General features: G+C 40.4%; 1 protein-coding gene across 2 annotated transcripts in view; it reads right to left on the bottom strand.

The window, feature by feature from the left end:
- Positions 1-510: 510 nt before the first annotated feature.
- RNLS (renalase, FAD dependent amine oxidase) overlaps positions 511-24683 on the bottom strand; it is a 266231-nt gene continuing 242058 nt past the window's right edge. The window contains exons 9-10 of one of the 2 annotated variants that reach the window (XR_012510221.1): positions 24440-24498; positions 511-21449 (exon numbers count right to left, since the gene is read on the bottom strand). The gene's annotated coding sequence lies outside the window, so the exon portion shown is untranslated. Of the gene's footprint in view, positions 24499-24683 lie in introns of both variants that reach the window. The other variant, XR_012510220.1, reaches the window with a different exon arrangement.

The following is a 24683-nucleotide window of genomic DNA, read 5'->3' as shown; positions in this document are numbered from 1 at the left end:
CTTAGCAAAGCAAATTCACACGTTTTAGTCTACTGTGCTAAGTCATCTATTGGGAACTCACACTGAATCACAAGGTTATTTCTCACCTTATCTCCCGTCAAGGACACCATGATCTCAGTAACTGATAGGATGAGTTTCAAACCCCCATATGCACTGAGGATTTCTAGCCAATCATCCAGGAGCGTTGCCTCAGCAAAGAGAGGGCCTTTGAATTTAAGACCTGGCTTCACAGTTCTCCCGAAGAGCAGCACATCTCTTCAGACTCATCCATCCAAAGGAGAGGAAGGATGGTTCTCCTGCGCTTGACTTCTTCAAAGGTGGTAACTGAGAGTCATGACTGCATGCAGAACTTCCCTTCCTCCAGGATGGGTGCACTGGAGCAAAGTTATAGCTGGACCAGAAAGGGCAGAAAATAGTTTCAGGAAATTCACTCAAAAGGAGCCCATTGGAATCAATCAATCAATCTTTCTTCTCTCTCTCTCTCTCTCTTTCTTTTCTCTTCTTTCTTTCTCTTTCTTTCTTTCTTTCTTTCTTTCTTTCTTTCTTTCTTTCTTTCTTTCTTTCTTTCTTTCTTTCTTTCTTTCTTTCTTTCTTTTCTTTCTTTCTCTTTCTATCTCTGCTTCTTTTCTTTCTTTCTTCCTCTCTCTCTCTCTGCCCCCTCTCTTCTCTCTTTTCTTTCTTTCCACACAAATTATCAGGTAGGAAGACAATCGGTGTTCCAGTGTAAAGGCTCTCCCATCTCACTACCAAGCTTGCAGCAATTCAGAAAGCTGTTTGCAGGGAACTGGTCACTCTTTCCCTTTACATAACGTTCATAAATGTGCAGGCAAATTAAATGTGTCATAGATGAAATTATCAGCCGGAGTACCACCCGGCTGTCTCGTGTGGGCTTGGTTTATAGATCCAGTGTTCTCCAGCGAGCATCACAAATCCACATAATGTTCCCGAGTGCTAAATTTGGAGCTCTGATTTAGCTGACAGATGTTTAAAATCACATTTAGTTGGACAACTCCCTGAGGAGGACACAGCTGCCGATGTGAAATAGTGTGAGCACTTCCAGTTAAGGTCGGCGGGGAGCTCAGCCCGAAAGCCTTCCATCTCCGCCCACCTTTTTCCAGACGGGACGATATTGGCAAAGGAACATTTTCAGGCTGATTCCACCCACCTTCAGCCAAACCTCATCCCCTCATTGAACTGCTGCCAAGATAGATGCAGAAGTTGCCTCTTGGGCAAAGGATGGGTCCTCCAGTCAGCAGTAACTGAGTACAAAGGAGGCCGCTAGCCCTTTAAAAACAGGTGCAAAGTCACGTTTTAGAGCCTGCTTGACCCCTCTGGTGGCATGTTAGGCCTGTAAATGAGTGTGATTCTGGGATTTTGCACCTCAGGATCCGTTACTTAGCTGTCCATCCCTCTGCATAGGTTGAAGTTCATGTGCTGAATGAAGATGGAAAGAAACATGGTGTCATTTGCTTTCTTTCCTCCTCTGCCATCCCAGGAGCCCCTCTTTTACTTTTCAAAATCAACAAATTTAAAATTATCCTAGAATCCTCTTTGCAAAATCACATATTTTAGACTCATTTCAAGACTCAGACTGAAAAGGATTTGTTTAAAAAAAATTGTCTGTGTATTTGATGTGGGAGACTAGTGACCTTTGGTATTTTGTGTTTGGAAAAAAAAAGTTTGATGTCTAAAATTTCCTGACTGCACTTGTATTGTTTCTGGTCTCTTTCTGTGATTTTTCCACCCTCCATCATTCCCCACATTCAAAATCAGTTCTTTATTTACTCAGCAGAGGTTCTGACATAGTTCTGAGCTCATCCTGATGGCAGCCTCAAATCTGTGTAAATCACATTATGATGTCAAAATTGAAGTGATGTGCGTGTAAGTTAAACAATTGTAAAACAATTTTAGGACAGAGCCCAAGAGACAGTCTTACAGGGTCAGGAGAATGGCGGGAAGAGATTAATGGAAGATTCACAGAGTTCATATCATGGAAAGCTGTGTCTACCAAGACTTCACTTCCAATTTAAAGTTCTTATAAAGCCATGCTTAGACACCACAAAACACCTTCAGTGGAAGTTGAGGGGCAGCTGGCTAGGGTGACAGAGTGGGTCTGACTCAGTTTTTATGCATGAGGATGAGGAGATAGCATGCCAAGTGGGTGGTAAACCAAGAACATACCAAGCAAAACCAGTGCCAGTTAACCCTGGAAGCCTAGTTCTGAAGGGGTCAGGCTGGGAGACTGAGAGCTAGGAAGAGGGATTCAGGCGTGGGACATGTAGGGGAGGCAGCGGTAGACTCTAGGGTCAGGGAGAGACTCTCAGATGGATTCCTGTGCTAAAGATGATAAAAATTACACTTCCAGACTTCCTGGAGGAAGTGCATTTTACTTCGTTATTCAGTCTACAATATTATCTTAGAAACCATGGATTTTCATTGTCTGGAGTGGAAGTGAAAGGTTATACACCCATCCACTGCCGTAGATAACTTTGAGAGGGTGGGACAGGGAGAAGAAAGAGGAAGGTGATTCATTGCAAATCCAGATCTGTACTCTTTGATTTGTTACAATAAACATTTATTCTTTTACCTTAAAACAGCCAATAAAATAACTGAATCATACACCCATAAACACGTCTTCCTCCTTCCTAAAGAAGTTTCACTGGTTGAAGAGTCAGGAAATTTTATCGTTTGCTTTGGCAAATTCTTTGACCTCATCTCTAAGGAATCATCGTATTTCTGGGAGAATACAATGCATCAGTAGACATGGAAAGTACTTTGAGAAGTTGACAGGGAGTCTGGGATGTAAAATGTTACTGCCATTATTCTTGGTAGGACATAAAGGGTAGTTTATAAGTATCACTGATGGACTGTGACATTAATGGTAATTCCTGTAAGAGAGTTTTTTAGGCATACATTTTCAGAGGACTTTGGACACTGAAGATAAATGTTTGAAACGATGCATTCTGGATCCTATTAAATAAAACCTAATTTGACTTGTGGAAAGAACAGTCTTGAGATCTGGTCATCAGGTCATAATAGGAACTGTTTGATCAAATTCTGTAGAGGGACCTTGGGAGTTTTAGGGGCTTGTGATGTCTAGATATTGGAAATTACAGGCTCAGCCCTTCACCACAGACTTAAGGATCCTTGGCACAGGGATCATGAGGAAGTAGGGGAAAGAAAGTGCAGTCTCTGATGCTCTGTTACTGATGAGCTTAAATCCTTCAAGCTAAAGAGCATTCTGGATGCTCCTAGTTTCCTGCAGATTCACCCTGTGGGCTTTAATCATGTTATAATTCTAAATATTATAGTAAGAGAAGAAAATGCCCTCACATAATGATTCCCTTCTCCTTAGAACATACCAAATCATTTTAATCATCATTTACAAACAGATTGGTTTGGAAAAGCACCAAGGAGTTGCCTAGGAACAATTAGTTGGGAATCATATCTTGAGTCTCACCTTGTGTCCGCTTAGTAAAGTGAAGTTATGAAGACAAATAAAGGAGGGGTTTCCAAAGATTCCCACTCCTATGGGTGTGAGGAGGATAATCCCCATTTCCAACTTTGCAGAGTATCTACAGATATCTACAGAGCAATGACTTTAATTTTAACTGGAACCAGAAGGATGGGTAGTTTAACAAAAAGAAATATGTTACTTACCATCACTGTGCCCAGTAACCTCCAGTGCTAAACCTAATACACTTTTTCTCACACATTAATGGGCATTAAGGATGTGTGTTTATAGGTGTGAAGGCTTTTCATGAAAGTTCTACTTGGAAATGATTTAAATGTCTATCTGTGGAAGCCAGGTGAATGAATTATGGTCCATCTGCACATTTTCCACACTTGCAAATTGAGTAAGAAAGGTCTCTACACTTTGATCTACAGTTACCCACTGAGTGCATTCTGAAGTGAAAATCTAGGTACATAAATGTGTAGAGTATTGAATTTTTCCAGGTATATGGAGGAATAAAAGCATAGACACAGAACATATATAGGATGACGCAGAAATTAAAGCTAGAATTTTAAGAAAAACAAGATTGTTTGGGGACTAGATCTCTAACAGAACTCTAATCCTTGACTCCCAAGTTTAGAGAACACGTCCTCTGCCTTTACCCAAAACCCATCTTACTTTCTTGACCAACAACTTGCCCCAAAGAACAGGAACTGTGAAGCTAAGCAAACTTGGGCTGGTTTCTTTGAGTCCTGCACCCAGTTCCTTGTGGTACTATTCTGATTTTTTTTTCAAAGCAAGATATGCAGATAAGCAGGTGCTATTTATGGCTCACTTCACACTACTCTTCATCAAATGCTTATTAGATACTAGGCAATCATGCCAAGGGCTTTATCAACATGAACCCACGTTAAGGATGTCATCCTTATAACAATCCTGTAAAGGTGGCTATTCTTTACCCATTTTGCAGATGATAAAACTAAGACTCTGAGAGGTTAACTAATGTGACCATGGTCACAGAACAAGGAAGAGGCAGAGTTTGGATTTGAATTCATTTGGCTTTAAAGCCTTCTTCTTAAACTCTAGCTAGTAATAGCCTGACTTGTTGGACTGCACTGTACTTTCCAGAGCCTTCATGGAGGGGTCCTTGGGCTGAATTAAACACAAACAATGATGTTTTCTTGAGCCTTGAATTTGTCACCCCCTCATCCAAACTAATAGCAGTGCTTTACCAACTCATTGATAACACTGGCAGAGTTGCCTTTTTTTTTTTTTTCCAAATAAAAGTTTCTTTAAAGAAACCATGGCAGACCTTGAGAACATTATGCTAAGTAAGGTAAGTCAGACAGAGAAAGACAAATACTGTATGATATCACTTATATGTGGAATCTAAAAGAGCCAAACTAGTGAAAACAGAGAGTAGGTTGGTGGTTTCCAGGGGCTGGAGGTGGGAGAATAGGAGATATATTGTTTAAGGCAACAAACTTGCAAACTAGTAGTAAACAAGCCCTAGAGATCTAATGCACAATGGAGTGAATATAGACAACAGTGCTGTACTGTAAACATCAAACTTGCTAAGAGACTAGATCTTAATTATTCCCACCAAAAAAAGATGTGACGTGACAGAGGTGTTAGCTAATGCCACAATGGTAATCATATTATAATAGATAAAAGTATCAAATCAACATGTACATCTTAAACTTAGACAATGTTACATCAAATAAAAATAAAATTCAATAAAAATCAAATATCAAAATAGAAAAAAAATCATCACAGACAAATCATTTGTATTTGGCATTTAATGAAAGATATTGTTTGTTTAGCAGTAAGTGGAAAAGAACTCTTCAAATGACTTTTAAAAATATGACTGGAAATTGAAGGTACCAGTAACGCATTCCTTTTGCTTTTAGTAAAGCACAAATACCTTATGTGTAAAAGCTTCCAGGGTTGTTGTGACCTAAGTCCAACACCTGAGGTGGAATCAGGAAATGGACACATCAGAGGATATGCGAGGGAGGTAGGGGGGAATTTGCTTAGATATTCTCTGAGGGAATAGCTGCTCTACAAATTCTTGACAATGGCTAGAAGCTGGAAAGGAAACAACAATTGGAATTCTCAGTGTGGAAATAGATTGATTTCTTTCCTCCTTCCCTGTTCCATGGTGGTCTGAAAATATTGGTGATTTAAAACAACAGAGATATATTTCTCACCTATAATAAATGACCAGTATGGGCGAGCAAAGGGTAGAGGAGTCTTCACCACCTTTTGATGTTGCCTGCCCAACACAAGACTTTCAGGTCCACCATTGCAGCAGGAAGGAGTACCTGTTCTTGGATAATAATAACACGTGGAGGTGACATGTATTACTTCTGCTTAAATTTCATTGGCTGAAACAAGTCACATGGCCACGTCTAAGTTCAAGAAGAGAACCAGAATCCTTGGTGAGCACTGACAGTATCTATCTCTACCACACCCTCCCTTTAGGATTATTGTAGGGATTGAATGTTAATGATTATTGTTACAGGTTTCCCCCACCCCAGTACCCACTAGAGCCTAGGCATTAAGTGACTAAAAAGATGACCAACATTGGATCTCTGACTTTCAGCAGTTCAGAGTTTAATGGAGGGAATAAAATTAAACCAAGGGTCAAAATAAAATGTGGCAAGTGCTAAAAGCCCTGAGAACTGTGCACTGAGAGAACAGAAGAGGGATCAAAATAATCCTTTCTGGATGGATGGGTGGGGAAAGAGCCTTCTTCATGGAAAGTTTCACTGTGAAGGTGACACTTGTGAGTTTTGACAAATGAAGGAGTTCATATAGTAGAGAACAGGCAGAAAGGCAATCCAGGTGGAGAAAGCAGCCTACACAAAGGCTCAGAGCAGTGAGTTGATACGGACCGATCGTGGCCCCCTCCCAAAATTCATGTTGGAATCTAATTCCTGATGGGGTGATATTTGGAGGTGGGGCTGTTTCGAGGTAATTAGGTCATGAAGGTGGAGCCCTCATGCATGGGATTACTTCCCGGATAAGAAGAGGTCAGACAGCTCACAGCCCCACTTCCCACCATGTGAGGACACAACACGGGGTTGGTGGTTTGCAACCTGGAAGAGGGCTCTCACCAGAACCCAACCGAGCGGGCACCCTGACCTCAGACTTCCAGCCTCCAGAACTGTGAAAAGTCAACTTCTTTTGATTACAAGCCACCAGTTTATGGTATTTTGTTATAGCAGCCCGTGCTAAGATAAGAGCGTATACTGAGTGCTTTCTGGGAGATAGATATAAAGAACAAGGGTTCACACCGTGGAACTGTGGGAGATGATGGTGATAGACAGGCAGAGCCCAGACCAGTGTAAGCCTTGCATGTCTATGTCATAGATAGAAATTTTATTTTTAATTGCAGGATTACTGATGCTGTGCCCAATGGTAAATCTTAACCATGGGGCAGTGTGGGGGCAGTAGAAAGTCCTCTATCCTAGTCCCATAATCTGTTCCATTAGTCTGTTGACTGAAGGATGCTCATTAGCTCTGTGACCTTTGGCCTCTCAGGGTACCTCTGCCTACGCCTGTAAATGAAGGGTTTGAAACAGGTAAATTTTCAGTTTCCTTCAAACATTGATGTTCAAGGAACATGACTCAGATGTGCACTCTCCACAGTGACTCAGCCCTAGGAAGACTGCCAAGCCAGTTTGACCAGATAATTTTACATACCCCCCCCTAGTTTCCTTAGGCACCATTCTTGGCTGGGTAAGTTTTCAGGGGTAGCACAACCTTCTGGTATGCATAATTTGATAATGACTACAAAAGTATAACACTCATGATAAGCATGTGAATTCAGGCACTGCCCAGCTTATTCTTTGGACTTCAGCAATTGCAACCCAGGAAAAAAATGTATTTTTTAAATCATTAAATCACATATTTCAAGGTCTTGTATGTCTCAGAATTGCTGATTTGACTTGATATTCATTTTTGTTCTTGCACTATTCTCAGGTGCCAAAAGGGGATTCTGACCCAAAGTATTAAGTCTGTGACTTACAGAACATCCAGCCTTATATTTGGTACTTTATTCTGGCCTCTATGGAGTCTGCTTGTGTTAATGTCTGGTTGACCCGGGATATCTGAAGCACCTGATGGAGTGGTTAAGAATGTAGATTTCAGAGACAAACTATTTAATCTTTCATGGTTTCAGTTTCCTTATCTGAAAGGTTTTTAAAGCAAAGAGAAAGTCACTTAGAGCAGTGCATGCCCCCCATAGTCATGTTAGCTATAATTATAATTATTATTAAGACATTGAAAGTGAGGTCATACAATAGAAATGCAAGGATAACATGAAGAGAATTTGAGCAGGTGGGGTATGACTTAGATGCAGAGAAATTATATGGTGGTTGGAAAGGGGACGTGTAGGGGTCTCTGAGCACCCAGAACAACTCTGTTTTCCAAAGGAAATCCTAAAATCCTAAACTAACCAGACTGCATGTATTTGGATTTGAAGAATACTTGTTATTCTTTATATCAACATTGTCAGCAATAATGGCACTATCACAATCAGAAGTGGATTTACTAAGAAATACATGAAGCTTAAGTATCGGGCTCCCTCATTTGCATGGACTCACTCTAAGGCTCTGTATTGAATTTTGTTTCCATGTATATTTTTTTCTGTTTCTTAAAGAGGGCTACCTCCCACCAAATGTATAAGCTCAGGCTGCCTTCAAATCGGAATCTGCTCCAGTCACAATTGGGAAATAAGGAAGTGTGGTTCAGGGTACAAGCTCTGGACTCAGAGGGGCCTGGGTTCAAGTCCCAGCTCAGCCATTTGCTACCTGGGTTAGTTTGGGTAAATTACTTGAGCACTCTGAGACCAGGTGTCCTCATTTCTCCAAAGAGAATTATAAAGATACTACCTTCTGGATAGGGTTGCTCTAAATATACACTGAGGTCATGCAGAAGCACACAATTAATACTGGTTATTATAACTGGTTTATCCTTCCTTTCTGAGTAAGAGGAGGATCTGGGTTTACTCACGGGGACCTGAGTAGGGAAGGAGTCCATCGTCCCGGGCTTGCATCATGCAGTCCTTTTCTTTGAGCCCCTTTTCCTTCATCTCCCAGGTAGCCAGCAGCTCAGGTTAGAGTAATTCACATACAAACATCATAAAAATTGTAGAAATGATTGTCTTTTGTTGGGTTTTCTGATATGGGGCATTTTATTGACAGGAGGCAGGCTGGTAAAATTTGGTGTGTGGGGTAAATTCTCAATGCTTTTTTTTATGAGGCTGGTTAAGACGTAGGCGACCGTGAGCCATGAGGACTTGGATGGGCAGACAAGTCACTTCCCAGGAAAGCTCACCTCCTCTAATGACAACGACCTGCTTCTCTGCAGGCTCCCTGGAGGAGGTGAAGGCTGGATTCATAGCAGATTTGTGCAAAAAGCCATACAGAGAAAGAAACACGGCGCAGTGGGAAAGCATGCTCAAAGCTTATGCTCTTCGGAGCTTTGGAACTCAGATGCTCAAGTCTGGGTCACTGACGAAGCTGCTCCCAAAATAACTCCCCTGATTTCTGGCCAAAACAGAGGGCTTTCCCCCTTTATGATTAGCACAGCATGTTGGATGCCCAGCAGTCCCAGAATACTTTGCACTCTTGGCATTTCTAATTCCATTCCTTTTTAAAGTGGTGAAATTACTCTGTTTCAACCAAGCCAACAGCCTAAAAGTTGGGAGTGAGAACTGGTCTCCCAAACAGAAAGATTCTGTTTTGGTTTTCAATGGTGTTATCATGTCACTGTTCAGACCCCAACTTTTTTTTTTCAAGGCAATCTTCTTTCTTTTAAATATACACCCCCACCTCCTTGCCCACAGCCATGTATCTTATGCCAAACGACTTCCACTTTTAAAATACCCACAATGCTGCACATGGCTGCCAGGAGGGACACCGCTCAGACCTGCCTTTCAGAGAAGCTACCATGAGGAAGGCAGTTGGCAGGTGTGGTCAGTTGCTGCACTGAGCAGACTGGGGGCACAAGAGCTGGGCCATTTCTTTCCCTAACAGGCAGTCTTTGTGCCGGTGCTCTTGCATGGTCCATCTGAGATAACCTCAGGGTGTCACTACCTCGTCCTCCATCTTTCTCCTCTTCTTTCACAGATGTCAGACCGGCATTATTGTCTGAAAACTCTCCAGACCTACTTCTGCTCCCCGTACTCTTGATGCGTCGCAGGCACTTCCCCTTCTACATCAAATCTGACCTCAGTGCCTGCTTTTCAGAGTGCCAAACTGATCCATCCTAAATTTTCTCTCTCAATTTTTTTTTTTAATGGAGGTACTGGGGTTTGAACCCAGGACCTTGTGCATACTAAGCAGGCGCTCTACCACTGAGCTATTACCCTCCCCCCTTAAACTTTCTTTCTAATGAATTAAAAATCTAACAAAGTGAAGTCCTGGGTAGTTTGGCAGATGTTTGAGGATACACTGCTACAAATCCAAGAAGCTAGATAGAAGTGATGCCATAAAACACAAGAAGAGGTTGGGTTCCTGAAGGAAGGCATTCCCCATCTATACACTAACCCTAACTGGGAAGAACCTATAACCTAAAACCTGTAGACATTTGAACAATACAGTCAGACCTCCACATTTTGGGTTTGGGAACATTTTTAAAAGATGTCTAATGATGGAAGGGAGGTCTGAAAAGAAGGGAGGAGGAAGAGGGGGAATAAAGAATCTGGATATGGAGACTAGATCTAGAATCTTCATAAGGAGCTCAGAGGCCACACTTGGAAAGGAAGAGAGCCGACCAGGGCTGGCTGTTCTCAGGGGAATTTGGATCTTTATATATCTTGAGAAGGAAACTGAATTCTAAGGGCTTATTATCTTAGGGAGATACTTTGGTGTAATATTTGCTCATAAGCAGAAAAGAGTCTATGAATGGTTGGCAGTGGTCAAAGGATGCTTAAGGGATGACACTCTTTTTTTATGTGCTTTTCATAGACTTTTGAACTTCATTTTGATTTTCCTATTAAGACAACACTAATAGAATCTCTTTTGGTATGTGCCACCAGATCTAGGTTGGATCTGGGTTTAAATACCTAACTTCATCATTGAGGGTGCTGTTGGCACCTTGGGTAGGACTGTTCCTTTTTGAGCAGGATAGGGCTGCACCTTTCAGACCGTTTAGCATCTCTGGCCTGTGTCCCTTAAATGCCAGCTGTGCCCTCACCAACCAGTCAGTGTGACAACCAGAAAACTTTCCATACATTTCCACATGTCCTCCCCTGCTCCAGGAATGTGGTACTGTGGCTGGTTGACAAAGAAAGCAATTGCCACTGACTAGATATGGCCGTAGTAGAAATGGGGTAGGGTGGGGAGAAGGCTGACCCCCTAGCTCCTGTGTGTTGGATATGTCTCTCACTATAATCAAAGTGCCTTAAGGATGAGGACGGTATATGTCACTGTTGTCCTTAGTGCTTACACAGTGTCTACCACATAACAGGTGGTCATGGGCTATGGGGTCAGACACCCTAGGGTTTAAATTCCATATCTGCCACTTTCAAACTATTATGGTGCTGGTCACCTCAGTGTTCTTATCTATGAAATGGAGATAATCAGAGTACCAGTGAGATGATGGGTGGGAAGCTACAGGTACAGTGCTAGGAGAGAAGAGTCTTCACTAAGTAGGAGTTACTAACCTACTACTACTAAGTAATGGTGATGAGCTAAACATATAGAAACCAGAAAAAGCAAAAATCCTTCCTTTCTAGGAATAGCTCCATGGTCAATGCATAAATTAGAACTTGTTATGTTCTAAGTGACACAGATTGAGCCAGGTTGGTTTATGTCAAATAAGAATGTGGCATTAAAAAAAAAATGGTACAAATGAACTGATTTACAAACCAGAAATAGACTCAGACAGAGAAAACAAACTTATGGATACCAAACGGACAGGTCGGGGAGGATAAATTAGGAATTTGGGATTAACAGATACATACTACTATATATAAAATAGATAAACAAGGAAACTATATTCAGGGTCTTGTAATAAGCTATAATGGGAAAGAATCTGAAAAAGAATGTGTAAATATGTGTATGTATAACTGAATCACTTTGCTGTACACCTGAAACTAACACAACATTGTAAATCAACTATACTTCAATTTAAAAAATTAAAAAAGACATTTCAATTGTGCTAAAAAAAAAAAAAAGGAATTTATTGAGTCACATAACTAAAAGGCCAGGGCAGGATTCAGGCTCAAATGATGCCTTCAGATGCCAGGTCCTCTTCATTTCTCGGCTCTACCTTCTACTGTGTTAGCTTTATTCTCGACCTTCCTGTGTGGGCCCCGGCAGCTCTGGACTTGCCCTATATAGTGGCATGGCTACAGCAGCAATGGCGTCAAGTCTTCTTAATTCCAAGTCCAGTGGGACGCTCCTACAAGATCCTGGGCTTCAATCTCATAAAATGAGTTTAGCTCATGTTTATTCTACCCCAAAGCAGTTGCTGTGGCCAATGCTGTGTGAAGCGCTAACTTGAGCATGGGGGTGATGCCCTGTCCCGGACTACATGGACTGAGGATGGGAAAAGGGAGGGCATCCAAAAGAAGCCTTTGGAGAGAAAGGCAATACGTATTAGGGAGATGACTGACAAATGTTCACTAGAGTTAGCAAGTTGTTGGAGTCCATAGTAAAAAATCAGTGAAACACAGGAAGGTGTAACCCCTCTTCCAGAGAAAAAGCAATATAATGCAAAATCTAAGTGGATCAAGTCTATCAGACTTCTTTGGTAAGTTTAAAAAATATTTTATACCCATGAGATTGAATAAAATGTCTTCATGCACAAAACTCTAGTTTAACACTCACCAGGAGTTGAATGTGAGTTGACAGTTCTTTGAATAAAGGAGTATTTACAACGGAATTCCTGAGACAGCAGGTTCTATATGTGTGAATAGAATTAGTACCTAAACTAAGGTCTCGTGCTTGAAAAAATTTTATTAGGTCTTTTTTCTCCCTTAATTTCACCTTTTTTTCATCACTTATTTTGATGTGGTGACAGAAGACTAAAGTGACAGTGACATTAACAAGTTCTGAGTGGTTATTCTCACCCATCATCAAACCAAGGCCTGGGCGAGCTCACTCCTAGAGGGTGTACATGCTGAAATAGGACACTTGGGGTTCATGAGGTTTAGATAAGCTATTTGGATGACTGCCCCATGATGTGTCAAGGACAGAAGTCGTGAATTCTGAGGGGCATCCGTCACAGGGTCACAGAGTTCCAGCACCAGGCAGCAGAGATCTGAGAAGTCCTTCTTAGTTATGGTTCAAACTGTACTTTGAGGACCCCTCAGGGGAACCCAGGGGAGGTCCTGCTTTCATCTGCAGGGCTGCTCCTCCTGTATGTGACTGATCTATTCACACAACGATGGAAGATTTTGTCTGAATAACAGCTTCCATGACTAAAGCTTGGGAACCCACTTATCTCACCCAAATCCTTCATATTCTGGAGAGGGCCTGGGAAGAGGACCGATAAGCCTTCTAAACTTTGAGGTCATTTTAGGTTCTGAGACAGAGATGATCTCTCTGAAAAGAGGAGAGGGAAGTTAAAAAAAACAAAATAAAACAGGGGGTGGGGGTATAGCTAAGTGGTAGAGCACACGCTTAGCATGCCCAAGGTCCTGGGTTCAATCCCCAGGACCTCCATTAAAATATAATAATAATAAATAAAATAAATGTAATAAGTTGTATTAAAAAAACAAAAAAAATTTAAATCCCCCCCAAAACCACAATGACATCTATTTCTACATATACAATATCTATCAGTTGACCTTTGTACTGCTTGGTGATGCTAACAGCCGGGAGATGCAAATTGGATCTCTTTGAATCCCTCCTGTAATCAAATTCTCCTTCCTATTAGACTGAGGGTCAGGTTTATCCTTCAGTTTCTCTCCACTCCTTTTATTCAGAGGATTTAGCTGACTTTGCCTCAGTCTTCAGGCCAGACACTCCAAGAGCAATTCGAGGCCACTTCCTGGCTGTTAGATTCTGGCTTTCTCCAGCCTCTCAGTGCTTCCCTCCAGGAGCAACTGAGTCAGGTTCTGCTCAGCATCCTCAAAGAACTTTGCACAGTACTCGTCATATAGCAAACACTCCATAGTATTTGCTGATTTGAATCCATAACTGAAATCTATGGAGGGGAGAAGGATCTCCCTTGTGAGATCCTGCCAGTTCATGCTTCTGCTAGTTAGTGAAAGAACATTTTTTCACAAACTAACGTCTCACCATGGGACAGGAGGTGGACAGCGTCCCAACTCCCAGGCAAATACCTTTTCTGGCTGACCCTGGCAGAGGCCCAGGAATGAGCTCATTTCTCAGAAGGGGGTTCTTCACCTACACAACAAATGCTTGCTGTGGGGAGCAGACCAAGAAATTCCTTTGGGATTTCTCTTCCCAAGCTTCTAGACGGCCAGTCTTCTGCAGGCCGAGGTGGCTTCCAAGCTGTTCATACATAAACTGCTGCTGGCAGGCTGGTGGCCTTTTTGATATTCTGAGGTCTAGCAAAGATTTAGCGCCAGGGGGTCACCAAGAGGTCATGGTCTCGATGATTTCCTCTGTTATTTATCTTTGGCTTGCGGTATTTGGAGCTTGCCTTTGATAGAGGGTATTTCTACCACAACTGCACAGAATCAAGCATTTCAGTGCTTTGCTTTGAGGTGGAGAAGGGCTGGCTTCTAAGGCTGTGAACAAGTCACTGAGTACATCGGAGAGGATCTAATTCTGCCCTTCCCTGATGAGCAAATTCATTTTGGGGGGTTTACCAATGGCACTTCCCAGACTTGGGTCTGGAAAGCAATCATCCTGGTGAGGTCAGCAGTTTTTAGTTTGAGCAATTCCATTTTCAGTTCCGTAAGAAGTACTCCTCTTGCCATGAGACGAACTTGAGGGCAGCGTTTCCAGGCCTCCGGAGCATGTCGCCGCTTTTCTAACCCTGCTTATGACTCACCTGTCACCGCCCTCAAGGCAGTCAGGGGACCATTTATGCTGAACCAGCCTTTGGATTTCTCTTCTCAGCGATAGCAAAACTTGTGTGCCAGCTCATAAGGCAACCACAGGAACATCCCTGGTCTGGTCAGTGCAGAAGGCTCTTGGGTTTCCCGAGAGGGCTCCTCAGCACGTTTCATGTGGGTTTGTTAACCCCATCCTGTTTCATTTTGATCTGAGACAACTGTTATCTCTCATCTGGGTCAGAAAGTTGGGTTTGCATGGGATTTCAACCCAACACAAGGGACCTGCATCAAATACCCAGCACTTTGGCCTAGAAAATCGGTTTCCTTATGTCCTAGGTTCTTGTTCCCTCAGACAGCATCCTAGCAAGTGGAAGCATTTGGTCCCAGAAGTTCCTTTCCGCCTGCCGCTCGACCTCCACCATGGAAGGCCAGGACAGATGGCGTGCTGTATGGGACGTGCGCTCGGGACGTCGCCATCTGTGGGAGAGCACAGCTCTGGGCTCTACACAACAGGAGGAGGAAGTGCTGTTACGTCAGGAACAGGACCAGTGAGTCAGATTCCCAGAAATGTTGGGTACAAGGGCTAGAGAGGAAAAGAGGATGTAATTTATGATATAATTTATGTATCATATTTTCTAGTAGTGGTTTGCTATAGGAAACCCAGTTTACTTTGTGATCCAGGGCTCTAAGCAGAAGTTTATGAAATAACAACTACACTTTTACATGCATGTATCAGCATTCTTATTTTCTTTTCCTGTTCTTTTCTCTTTTTCCTTTTTCTGTTATTTTAATTAAAAAAAATTCTTGGCTGGCTCAATTGTTAGTATAAAATCCTTATGGGTCAAAGGCTGTATTTTGAAAAGCAGCACTGCTTTGGCGTACACAGGTAGCATCGTAGGAAACTTTATACAGGGTGGGTCTCTGGGCCCCTTTCCAAGAATTTTAATGCACTGAGTCTCAAGGCCCCCAAAGCTGCATTTTATGTTAACCAAACTCTAATGTGACCAGTGTAAGGGCACGGAAGTGTTTTGATCTCTGATAGATCCCAAGTGTTTTGCATGGAGAGCCTGGTACAGCCCTTGATCAATGATGGTTGAATAAACGAATGAATAAGAAGCATGCCTGGTGAGTTAGATTCAAGTGGCCCAGGGATTACTATTGTGTTTGATGTGTCTTTTCATTGTCTTTTTGGGGGGAGTAACATTTTATTTTAACAAAATTTCAAGCGTACAGAAAAGATGCAAAAATAGGGCAAAGATATCCACTTATCTTTTACTTAAATATCTAGTTTGCATTTTCTCACCTCTTTACTTAATGTTTTTTCTTCTGAACCATCTGAGAGTTAGCTGTAGGCAAAATGCCCCTTTACTACTAAATACTTCAGCGTATATTTTCTAAGAACAGGAGCGTTCTCTCATCAGGTTAAGGTGTGAGGGCCCCTAGGCAGAAGGTTAAATGCCTAAATTAGTAAACAGTGGGCAGTGCTGATCTTCAGGTGACTTTATTCTCCATCTCAGCTCCAGCTAGCATACTTCCCTTTGTATCCGCACTACTCTCCTTGGTTTTGTAATACAAATAATCAGACAATCTCTTCTTTTCTTTTCAAAAATTGTGGTAAAACATATGCAAGATAAAATTTGCTATTTTCAAGTGTACAGTTTTGTGGCATTAAGTATGTTTACATTATTCCACAACCATCGTTACAATCCATCTCCAGGATTTTTCCATCTTCCCTAACTAGAACTCTGTACCTATTAAACATTAACTCCCCATTCCTCACTTCCTCCAGCCCCTGGCAACCACCATTCTACTTTCTGTGTCTATGAATTTGATTACTGTAGGAACCTCATGTAAGTGAGATCATACAGTATTTGTCCTTTTGTGACTGGCTTATTTCAGTTGGCATGATGTCTTCAAGATTCATCCATGTTGTAGCAGGTGTCAGAATTTCCTTCTTTTTAAGACCACATAATATTCCATTGTATACCACAGTTTGTCAATGCATTCATCTGTTGATGGAGGCGAACCAAGCAACTTGGGTTGCTTCCACCTTTTGGCTACTGGTAGTATTGCTGCTGTGAACATGAGTGTACAAATATCAACTCAAGTCTCTGCTTTCACTTCTTCTGAGTATATACCCAGAAGTGGGATTGGTGGATCATATGGTAATTCTTTGTTTAAAGTTTTGGGGAGCCATCATGCCATTTCCCACAGTGGCTGCACCATTTTATATTCCCACCAGCAACGCATAAAGGTTTCAATTTCTCCAGGTCCTTACCACCACTTGTTAGTTTCTGTTATTTTTTAGTTTAGTTAGTTAGTTTGTTGTCTGATAATAGCCATCTAATGGCTCTGAAGTGGTGTCTCATTGTAGTTCTTCTCTTTTTCATCAAAAGAAATATGACAGTCTGTCTTGATTTCCAGCAGCCAGATGGGAAATTTGTGGGTGTGGTCTCCCTACTTCTTAGAATCACATCAGTGCTTGGTGCCAGGAAATTAGAGAACTGTCAAGTAATTCCAAGGTCATCACAAGTGCCTTTGATAGCCCCTTGTCTATGCTCTTAGTGGCTCTTTACTTCCAGGGAACACATGTAGACTTGAAATGCATTGATTCTGGCTCCATGTAGTCCTGCTATCCTCTTGAGGATCTACTACCAAGCAGTGTCCCCAGTCTCTCACCCCATCCCTACCTGGATGTAGCCATTTTAATTACAGGAAAAGTGTATCAGTTGGCTTTAAGGTACTCTTCATAATATTTCTTTTTAAAATTCATTTTAAATTATTAATTATTAAAAACACATAGAGTAGAAAAATATATAACATATTCCATTGAACTCACAACTCAGTTTTGATACATTTTTAATATTATGTCTTGTGAAAACTCTTGCACAAGTGTACAAAGACATGTGCAAGGACACTTATAACAACACTGTTTATAATAGTAAAACTTTAAAGCAACTTAATGTCCATCAATGGTGAAATGGACAAACTATGGTATGGTCATAAAATGGAAGAATGCATAGCAGTGAAAGTGGATGAATTATACCTATGTGTATTGACAGGGAAAATATCAAACATTTACCACAGAAGGGGGAAAAGTTCCAAATGACTACGTACAAATTCATACTACTTAATAAGTGATGTGATTACATATTCATTTTTTTAACATTTGTAAATGACATTATTTGTTTTTTTCATTTGTTTTTATTTTTTTTCACTTTTTAACCTCCTTCTCCCATTTCTCCCATGCCCCAATCTCCTGCCTCTGGCAACCACTAATCTGTTCTCTGTATTTATGAACTTGATTGTTGTTTTTTTATTCCACATATAAGAGAGCTCATATGGTATTTTTCTTTCTCTGGCTTATTTCACTTGAAGTCCATCCATGTTGTTGCAAATGGCAAGATTTCATTCTTTTTTAGGGCTGAATAATATTCCATTATATATATATATATATATATATATATATATGGAATATATATATTCATTCACTGATGAACACTCAAGTTGTTTCCATATCTTAGTTACTGTAAATAATGCTGCTATGAACATGGGGGTACACATATCTCCTCAAATTAGTATTTTTAATTCCTAAAAAAATTTTCTCATTTGACAAATTTTAATTCTTAAAAAAAATTGAGCCAAAGTTTTAAGCTTTGTTAAGATGTTTTCTTTATATTAGGGCTATTACTATTTTTACTATAAATCATTTATAGGTGCTTTTTTTCATAATGGTATGTAAACTTTTAGTTTTGTTTTCGAAGAGTTTTGAATATTTATCTAAAGTTTCTTCTTTTAGGGGAAGGTGTATATTAGTTTGTATTTGCCCCTTTAGTCCATCTAGAAATTATTGCAATATATGGTATAAAAATAGAATCACATTTAATTTCTTTCTCCTTTTTTTCCTTCTTTTTTTAACCAAATAGCCAATTTTCCTCAAATCATTTTTAAATAATTCTTTCTCATTGTTTTTGTAATGCTCCCTTTATCACATTACATGCTTTTCTAGCTATTATTTCCATTGACTTGTGTCAATTCTAGAATCCATAGTGAACTGCTTTACCAATCTAATTTTATGATACATCTTAACAGCTGATTAGTTCAATGCTTATGACCTGCTTGCTCATAAACTTATTAGTTACTTTTGCCTATTAATTTTTTCCAGATGAACTTTAGAACTATTTTTTCATATTAAAAAATCCCATTGTGATTATGTTTAATATATAAATTAATTTGAGGAAAATGGAAAAATTCATAGTATTCCATAGTCCCCTTCAGGGACATGGTGTATATTTCTACTTATTCAAAACTTTTAGAATATCATTAAAATTTTGAAAATGTTTCCGTGTATAAATTCTGGATCTATCTTCCTAGAGATATTCCTTTGTATTCTGTTGTTTATTAATAAAAATATATACAAGATACATTTGCATCGATTATGGCATACAGAAAAGTCATTGATTTTTGAGCATTTATAATTCAGCCTCTCTGGTAGTGACTGGAAATGTCTTATTAATTCTGAGTTAGTTCACCTGAGTTTTCTAGGAGTATAATCATATTGACAGAAATAAGTAACAATTTTGCCTTTCTTTCCCAATGTCCACATCCCCTAAATATGTTCCATGCCTTAATGCCGTCTCTAGAGACTTCAAAGCATTGATGCAAGGATCTTTGACGTCTTCCCAATTGAATGTAGATGACTCTAGTCATTTGTTCTCAATTGTGATGGTTGTTAAGGTTTTAAAATAGCCTTCATCTCTCTAAGAGAGTAGCTCCCTTTTATGAGTTTACCATAGGTTTTATCAGTAATATATGTTAATTTTATAACACAATTTTTAGCATCTATTGAAATAATTGTAAAGTTTTTATTATTGTAAATATTAATATGGTTTATTAAATGAATGGATTTCCTGATTATGGGCACATTCTTTTAGCTTTTTCCTATAATATAAAGCTAATTTGCCAAAGTGCTGTTCACCCTGGATGGTACATTTTTCTCAGTGAAGTGACACTTGCCTGTTTTTGTTTTCTCCACAATGGCCTCTGTCTCATTAACAGTTTATTTTCTGACCATCTTTTGGTTCTTGGTTTATACCTCAATAAAAATTTTATGAACATTAAAGCTGGTATACAAAAACTATCAGTTGAACTTATTTAAGTCAAACTTATTTGAAAACAAGAACACAAAAACCCTGACCTGATACAAATCCCCCAGAAATGTTCTCATTTTGGGAAAGGCTCTGGGATCCTTCATAAATGCCTAAGCTGAGAGAATCAGAGCATTTTCCTTGGGAGCAGTACTTTTGTAAACACTACCCACAAGTTAGCCTTTTATGCTTATTAGCTGGGTGAAATAGTTACAAGTGGGTCCCCAACAAGGAAGCCTAGGAACAGACACTGGACACTTAATAGCATTAGGAGTATTGACTTGCTGAGTTAAGAGACTGTGAAAGGAGCTCAGCCTTGTGTAGAGCAAAGGAAGAGGGTATTGACAATATCTGAGATGTTGGTCTGTGGTCTCTCCCTGAAGAGGGTTACTGGATACTAGTGGAGTCAGACTTGTCAACTTTAATTTAATTCTAATCAAAAGAATACCAAGAAACCAGCCAATAGACCCTGATTACATGCTGTTGGTAGGTGATAAATCACAGAGCAGAACGCACTGCGACAGGAGCTGTGCTGATTGTTTGCACAGGGAAAGCATCGCTGGCCTCCCCTCTCTGACTCTGGCACACACGTGCACACACAAGCACCAACTACACAGAGATGGCCCATTCTAAGTCTTGCATTTCTAGGATTGTTTCTTTTGGGTTTGTTAGGATGTAATGCTCATTTTCACTTAAGCTTTTCCTTCTTCCAATTATTTAATCATTCAACAGAAATATTTTTAGGGTCTACCATGCAACTTGCTCTGTGCTATGTTTGGGGGACACACATGATTCCTGTCTTCATGGAACTTACTTAAATATTCACAAGTAAAACCAGAAAGCTTTGTCATTTTCATTTTTGGTACCTTGTCAGGTTTCATAAACTGTTAGTTTTTCATTTCTTTTGCTGTATCTTTTAATTACATAATATAGCCTCCTAATTAATTGCTGATGATTGGAATGTTCTTGAATTATTCATTCAATAAGTGACAGGCACTATTCTGGGTACTGGGGATTCCAAAGTGAAGAAAAAAAAGACAAAAACCTTTGTCTCCATGGAGCTTACAACATTCTAAAGAAATCCTGATTCTAAGGCTTTGCAAGATTCATTCAACTTTAATATGCTAGGCATACCACAGGCACTTAAAAAAAAAAAAGTGAACCGAGCATTTTAGAAAGACAGCAGTGCAGAAGTTGAGGCAAAAAAAGGATTTCCAGTTAATAGAAATTCACTTAACCTCCCTCTCCACATAATTCAATTATCCAGTTTTAATACATTTCAAAATATATGACTCCAGCTTTTCAGATAGAGCACCATGAAACAGATGCACCGGGCTTCTTTAGTTTGGTGCTTTTTGTTCAAGTTTTTGTCTTCATGGGCAGAAACTTTAAATACGATGCAAGATGATGATAAGTGAAGTACGAGTGTTTATTAGGTGGTTTTAAACAGTAGAGCAGCTCTCCCACATTTCCCCACCCTCCAGATAAGGACTTCTCAAGTAATGGGAGGCAGCATAAAGCAGGGACTTTCTGAGATCACCTAGTGACTGAATAGAAACTACTCAGGGAGAATGTAGGTACCATGGAATTATCGCCACTACTGAGCATAAGGTTGGTACATTTTTCTTCTAGGGGATAATTCTGTATCAGCAATGTTTTCCTTTGGTACTTAAGAAATATTAATTAGTTGAATCCACTTACTCACTGGATCAACAGATGTTTACAGAGCGCCTCCTTTGTGCCAGGCCCTGCTTTCATAGGTCTCGCAGTTTTGGTGGCAAGGAGATGTTGAACAGGTTAGTACGTGTGTGATCAGTATCACAAGAGTGAGGAGACAAGATTGGCTGGGGAAGACCAGGATGCTCTGCAAGGTATGTTAAGGAGCACAGCGGTAAACCATAAAGCATATATTCATTCATTCATTCAATTCACTCAAGAGTCAATAAGAACTTCTGAGGAAAAACGACTCTAAATGAAGCCAAACTTACAGTGGTACTTGAATACAGTCCCCGATGAGTTTTACAAGTAAGGAACTGGCTCCCTAGCTAGGTTTAAAGGTACGTACGGATGGAGCGATGGTTATGAGAGCGAATTATTTATCTAAGTCATATGTCACTAATAATAATAGTAATAACAACAGCTAACATTTATTATTTTCCCTGGGCAGAGCACAATGCTAAACACATTATAAATGACATTCTGTAACACTCAGAATAACCCTAAGGAAGGTAAAATTAGTATCCCCATTCTATACAGGCAGCTCCTGAGGCTCAGAGACAAGAAACTGGTTCAAGATTACACATCTAGAAAGTGGTGGGTTCAGAATGTTGTAGAATTTACCAGGAGTTGAGCTTTTAAAAACGAAGGCCAGGGACAGGAAATGAATCTGCATACTTAGCCAAACATGTTAAGAATGTGAAATAACTCACTCCCAGTTTTCACAGTATTTCAGAGATTAAGTAAATAATCTTCAGCAGAATCCCATCCAAGCGTGCAATTTTTTGCATTCAGCACACAAACTTGGCTAAGGAAAAGACACCGTTCGTGGCAGAGAATGCTTCTACTTTATATTATCCCTACTCCTGGTAATGACCTACTATCATGGTTTCCTTTCAAGGATCACTTTATTTTATTGAAGTACAGCTGACTCAAAATGTTGAGCAGCATAGCGATTCAGTTAAACACATATATATTTTTCATATTCTTTTTCATTACAGGTTAATTCAAGCTATTGAATATAGTTCCCTTTGCTATACGATCGAGGGTCACTTTAGAGCAAACCCCCCTTTTCCCCAAGCAAGTGTCTACTTACCAACTATAACAGGGAAAGAGAAAACAGCCCACAGCTGGTCTCAGGTAGACCCTATTATTCTGTCTCATGAAGGTTCTGAAGGAGCCTGGAGCTTTTAACCATCTGAGTTTCACCATCATTTAATAGATGAACAAACCCTCTACTCTCCCAAGTGTCCTATGAAACTGCAGAGGAAACTGGCCTTCACAGGGCCCTCAGAGGCACCAGGAGGATCTACTTACACTTCTCCTTCTCTTTCTTCCTCCCCTTCATCGTCAGCACCATGAGCACTATCATTTATTAAGCACTTACTACGTGTCCAGCACTCTGCTAAGGTTTTACGTGTATTTAACCCTCACAACAATCTTTTGGGGTAGCTACCATTGACTCTTTTTTCAATGATGAAGGAAGCTGTGAAGTTCTTTAACTTCAAGGTCACACAATGAGGAGCAAAAGTCTGGATTAAAACACAGATCTTTTGAACTCCAGAGACTGTGCTCTTAGTACTGCTTGCCTTAAAGGATTTACAATGGGGCACAGGATCAAGGAACAATGGACCAGATGTGTGGACATAAGATAACCCTGTATTTACATAAAGCAATAGGGTCGAGATTTAGAAGTTCTTAATCTGAGGTCCATAGACCCCTGAGTGTTAAAAAAGATTTTGGAGGGTTTGTTAACTGTCCCCCCCACCCCACCTCCCACCGCCATCAAATAGGAGTCAGCAAGTTTTTCCTTAAACAACCAGGTAGAAAACTATTTTAGGCTTTGTAGGCTGTATGGTCTCTGTCCCAAACACTCATCTCTAATGTTGCAGAGCAAAAGCAGCCATAGATGATCCATTAACAGGTGGGCAAGGCCATGTTCCGATAAAACTTTATTTACAAAAACAGACAGCTAGCCAGCCTGCTCTAAACTGGTATGCAAATTCCATATGTATATGTGCACAGGTATTTTGTTGTTGCTATTAGGAGAAATATTATGGCTTCTTTCTCCTTAGTAGGCTCATTTGATGGATTCTGCTATGAACTCTTAAGTGGACTATAATTACTATCTGTTAAGAAAGAAACACAGGACCACCTTAACCTTCCCCAGCTTACCTTGCCACATGATGCTGCCTGATGTAGGACTAAGCTGCTGCTGGGTTTGCAGAAGCATTCTCCTTTTCCCAGAGACCACATTCTGTGTCTTACTGAGCCTTCTCCACAGAAAGTACTCACTTGTCCTGAGCACACTGATACACAGTTTAGAGTTGGGGAGTCAGCCAGGTCTGCCCACGGTGTGGGCAGGTGTGGAGGGCAAGGAGATTGCCAAATGTGTTTTCCTGACAGATCTCTGCTTCTGTTTGGAGACCCTCTCTCTCCCAGGGAAACGTGGTTCTTTGTCTTAGGATTCCCAGCTTCATGAGGTAGAGCATCATATTTACTGTCTGCAATTACACCAGCATGTACCTTTACCCTGCCTCCCACTCTATGGGACTTGTCTTCCCCTAACTAGCATCTTTAGATGGAGATGGCTAATTATCCTAGAAAGCCTGGTACCATGATTTACATGTATTTTTTAGGTTATTAGCTTTGAGATCCCTGAAAGCAACAGACGGTTCTAAACGCCTGCATTACTTTTGACAAATCAAAATAATGACTGTCCAATCAACTTGAATAAAAAGCAGCATTGACTGCTTTAGATTTTAGGAAAAAAGAGAGAGACTAAACCAAAAAATTACAAATGCTATGAATCATAAGGTGATTGCATTTATATTCCAGATTTCTGAGAATGGAGAACTGGACACAGGGTAAGAAGCAGGAGGAAAAAATGGGGAGGGGGGTAAGAAAGGGGAGAAACTGACAGAGGAGAGGAAAATGAACCAAAGGGGCTGAAGAGACAAAGAGGAATACAGCAGGAAAGGCTGAATGCAGAGGGAGCCTGTCTACCAACCAACTACTGCTGGGTTGAAATTCAGTGTCATTAGGATGCAGCCATTTCTCACAGCAAGTGCCCCCCAAAGAAGGAAATAAACCAGCAAATTAAAATAACGGGAATATAAATCATTAGGCACTACTTACAGAGACTTTATTCCATAGTAGACTCCTGTATATATCACATCAGGATTAGTGTTAGCTCTCTGAAATGAAACATCAATAGGAGGACCACATGGTGCTGACTGTACCTCCAACTAATATTTCAGCTCAGCTTTAATTATCATGTTCATCTGGCAGCAGCATGGTGCCCCGTAAATAGAAATGGGTCATAGGAGGCCTGCCTGAGTTCTTGTTCTGCACATGGTTATGTGACCTTGGCTGGCCAATC

This window comes from Camelus bactrianus, chromosome 11 (assembly GCF_048773025.1).
Source record: "Camelus bactrianus isolate YW-2024 breed Bactrian camel chromosome 11, ASM4877302v1, whole genome shotgun sequence".
NCBI lineage: Eukaryota > Metazoa > Chordata > Mammalia > Artiodactyla > Camelidae > Camelus > Camelus bactrianus.
This window is presented reverse-complemented; position numbering and strand designations above follow the sequence as displayed.